The sequence below is a fragment of the Cornus florida genome, unplaced genomic scaffold, assembly GCF_030987335.1.
Source record: "Cornus florida cultivar Cherokee Brave unplaced genomic scaffold, ASM3098733v1 CherokeeBrave_3.0.0_Hap2_Chr02, whole genome shotgun sequence".
Classification (NCBI taxonomy): Eukaryota; Viridiplantae; Streptophyta; class Magnoliopsida; order Cornales; family Cornaceae; genus Cornus; species Cornus florida.
Genome location: NW_026775572.1, coordinates 46,026,982 through 46,031,257, shown reverse-complemented (window position 1 = coordinate 46,031,257; position 4,276 = coordinate 46,026,982). Strand labels below are relative to the sequence as shown.

The 4,276-nt window shown below is 38.9% G+C and overlaps 1 non-coding gene across 1 annotated transcript; it reads right to left on the bottom strand.

Moving 5' to 3' along the window:
• Positions 1-1,778: 1,778 nt before the first annotated feature.
• Positions 1,779-1,880, bottom strand: LOC132297989 (small nucleolar RNA R71). Its single transcript, XR_009479476.1, has one exon. It is a non-coding gene; the product is annotated as a small nucleolar RNA R71 (small nucleolar RNA).
• Between the last annotated feature and the right edge of the window lie 2,396 nt (positions 1,881-4,276).

The window sequence follows — 4,276 nt, the reverse complement described above, 5'->3', positions numbered from 1 at the left end:
ATTGTGTTGTATGTGGATTGTGAGCTTAATGAAGGATTAATGACTTGTTTTGATCTATTGTGCTATCCCCATGTTGTCTAGACAATATATGCTCTATTGTTTAGATATATTGTGCTCTTCACATGATGTTTAGACAATACTTGCTTGATTTGTCATCCTTGCCAATTGAATCAACCTAATGCACACACACCCTTATCATATTGCAACACATCCATTACCCTCAATTGATTACTTGTTAGTAGTATAGAAAAGTATTGCTTGGTGGTCATCTCTACACCCCAAGACCTCTCTCTCTCTTGTTTACTTCATATTATTTTATTTAGTTGAATTCAATTTAGCTTAATCAACCAACCAATCAATTGTGTGATCACTCGACCTACTAACCCTAATTACCATAGTTTCACAATTCGATACACCATCAAATCCCTTGGGACGATCCCTACTCGCCCTATCTATATTTTATATAGAGAAAGGTAGTAGTGGCTTTCTATAAATGTAAAACTTGGCCACCTCCTAAATTCACAACTCTTCAAGCTTGACTTGGTATCGCGACCCTTGTAAAGGACCTCGGTCAGTTTTTGGCGCCGTTGCCGGGGATTTTAAATTGGCAACGTCGAATTGTGAAATTCAATTAGGATTAGTACTCTTTTGATCGTGTCTTTACTTTCTTTTTCTTTTCTGTTTTTGATTGCTTATTGAATTTGTTCTCCATTGACTAGGTGCATTGAGCAATGAGCTAGCAAAGTAATTCTAAGCTAAGGAGCAAAGCAAAGCAAAGGAAAAATGCATAAAATGAAAAATTGTTAAGTAAAATTGCTAAGCTAAGCTTTTAATTTTGGAGTTGAAGTGCTAAAGGACTATTGTGAGACCTTCTTACTCAATCTCCTTAGTTAAATCGGGGGCCCACGTGGAGGCATTGCATAGCATCATTAGATAAATCGGGGGCCCACGTGGAGGCATTTATTTGACATACATTGCATTTGAAAATTGTGGTTGTAAAGTTTAATTGCACTGTTAAGAAAGTTGCTTATTCGTGTTGCATTGTGCATGCATGGTCGTCGTTCATTGAGACTTACTCTTGTCCCTCTTGATTTGCATTTAGAATCCACTATTAGGAATCCAAGGGGAAGAGGAAGTTCAGATAGAACCAATCTACCAATGGACGCTCTCAATGATGATCATGTTGAAGACCTTGGTTACATAGACCAACAAGGCATCCTTTATCCTAATGTGCAAAATGATAATATGCAAGTTCCATTAGGCATGCCTAGGCCATACATTCATCAACCTCCTCAACAACAAGGCCAAATTCCAATGGGAATTCCAAGGCCAATGTATGCACCATAACCCCCCATCATTAATCAAGCTCAATATAACCAAGGTGTCCATGTTGCACCTCAAGTTGCTAATCCACCACTCGCATTGAGATATCACTATGTGCCTAATGAGTATAATGCACCCACATGCATTCAATTGACACCATTTAGAGCACACCATTATGAGATTAAAGCACAAACTATCCAAATGCTACCTAACTTTCATGGACTTCCTAGTGAAGAACCTTACAAGCATTTGGATGAGTTTCTTGAAGTTTGTTCTACCGTTCGATACACGGACATGCCGGAAGAAGTTTTAAGGCTGAAACTTTTTCCATTCACCCTTAAAGATAAGGCGAAGTATTGGTTTAACAACCTTAGGCCTTTTTCTATAACTTCTTGGGCAGAAATGCAACAAGAATTTTTGAAAAAGTACTATCCGGTTTCTAAGACCAATGCTATAAGAACCGCCATTAGAGAATTCACACATGGGGAGGGAGAAACTTTCCACGAGGCATGGGAATGCTTCAATGAATTGCTTAGAAAGTGTCCTCACCATGACATGCCTAAATGGCAATTGGTCCAATTCTTCTTTGAAAGCTTATCGGACAATTATAAAGGCATGGTTGATGCTTCAATGGGAGGTTCTTATATAGACCGGCAAGAGGAAGACGTGTGGCGTCTTTATGAGAGCATGAGTGAAAACTCTTTGCATAGAACATTGTCATCTAGGAATGGTAAAAATTCTCAAGGTAGGAAGAGTGTTGGCTTGCATCAAGTTGACCACTCAAATGATATAACCGCCGAGATGAAGTCTTTATCTCAAAAGTTTGATCAATTGATCAATCAAAACTTGGCGAATCAAGTGTCTTCCTTTCCTAACCATTCTCCTAGAGCTCAAAATGAATCATGTATGACTTGTTCTAGTGTTCTTCATTTTACTTCTAATTATCCTCATGGACAAATTCAAAATGAACCCATTGAGCAAGTTAATGCAACATTTGTGAACCAAGGGAACAATCCTTATGGTAACCATTACAATCTCGGTTGGAGGAATCATCCTAATTTTTCAAGGAAAAACCAAGGGGAGGGATCAAACTCTTCCCAAGGCGGTTTTCAAGGGAAATACATTCCACCTCCACTTCAAAACCAAGGATCCCAAGGTTCAAGACCATATAACTCACAAGGAAATCAATTTGTTAATTCTCATTTTCCTAACCAATCATATTCTCAAGGAAATTCTAGAGGTTCCGCTTTTGAGGAAAAGGTTTTAAATGCTTTGGGCACTCTAGAAGCAAATACTCAATTGTTGCATTCTCATTCTCAATCAATTGCCAAACTAGAAACCCAAGTAGGGCAAATAGCTGAAACACTTAATGCTAGAGAGAAGGAAAAGATGCACATGAATGCCCCAATCAAACAATAATGTGTTGTAGAAACCAAATCCTCATTGGAAGGGCATAATGTTGAGCATGTCAATGCGGTAACAACCTTGAGAAGTGGTAGGGTAGTGGACAATCAAGTTAGAATGCCTAATAAAGAGAGTGAACCGGTACAACCTCAAGTTGTCACTCGTCCCGTTCCACACACTATTCCTCCTTCATTGCATGTGCATGATCTTGAGAATGAGAAGCCCTCAAATTGTGAGTTGAAAGATGATTTCCAAAGAGATTCATTGAAAACAGTGTTGAAAAATGTGTTTGAGAAAAGTTCTTTGAAAAATGTTATTCATGATTCTTCTTTGAAAAGTGATTTGAAATCCAATGAATTGAACAAGTCCAATGCTGAGAATTCTTTGAAAGAAAATGCTGAAAGAGTTTTTTAAAAAGCTCCATTTCCGGACGCCTTGAAAGGGTCCATTTCAAAAGAAAGGCAAAAGACCAAGAACAATGAGATAATGGATATGTTTAGGCAAGTCAAAGTCAATCTTCCACTTTTGGATGCAATTAAGCAAATTCCGGCTTATGCCAAATTCTTGAAGGACTTATGCACCCAAAAGTGGAAGAACAAGAGTCAAACATCAAAGAAAGTGGTCTTAACCGAACAAGTGAGTTCCATTCTACAACACAACACTTTGCCAAAGTTTAAGGACCCCGGTGCACCTACAACATCTTGTATCATTGGTGAACATGTCATCAACCGGGCACTTCTTGACTTAGGGGCTAGTGTTAACCTTCTTCCCTATTCGGTTTATGTCAAATTGGGACTAAGTGAATTGAAACCGATGTCGGTGGTTTTACAACTTGCCGACCGATCCATTAAGAAGCCTAGGGGGATAATTGAGGATGTGTTGATTAAGATTGATAAGTTCTTCTTCCCGGTTGACTTTGTCGTCATTGACACGGAACCGGTGCCCAATCCAAAGAACCAAATTCCGGTTATCCTTGGCCGTCCTTTCTTGGCAACCTCAAATGCCAACATAAATTGTAGGACGGGGATAATGAAGATTTCTTTTGGGCATATGAGAGTGAAGTCGAACATCTTTAACCCCACACCCAATCCATTTGAGAAATATGAGGAAGAGGTTAATGTGGTAGAGGAATATCATGATCTTGCTTGTGAAAGGAATGAGCTTTTGTGTATGAAAAATGTTTCAAAGCCTTCATCTTCATCTTCAGCATTACATGCAAGAAAAGTGATTTTGAACTCTTGTTGTGAAAGGGCGTGAAAGCCCAAGGAAAGTTTTGACAAGGAACTCAAGACGTCTTTTGAGTTTACCCCAATAAGTTCTTCCAAGAACCATTTGTTGGGAGTGACTTGAAACATCTCTCATCCCAAAAAGGAGGGGATGCATTGCAAGATCTTTGATCCGGGTTAAAAGAACCCTAGGTCTTGCTAGAGACGTTAAAGACTGGCACCGAAATTCGTAGGATGTCAAAACCCTATTCCTCCCTCATTTCTATCTTGCATTTTGATTCTTGCGAAGTCTAGATACTGTTTTTGTGGTTCATATACATTGG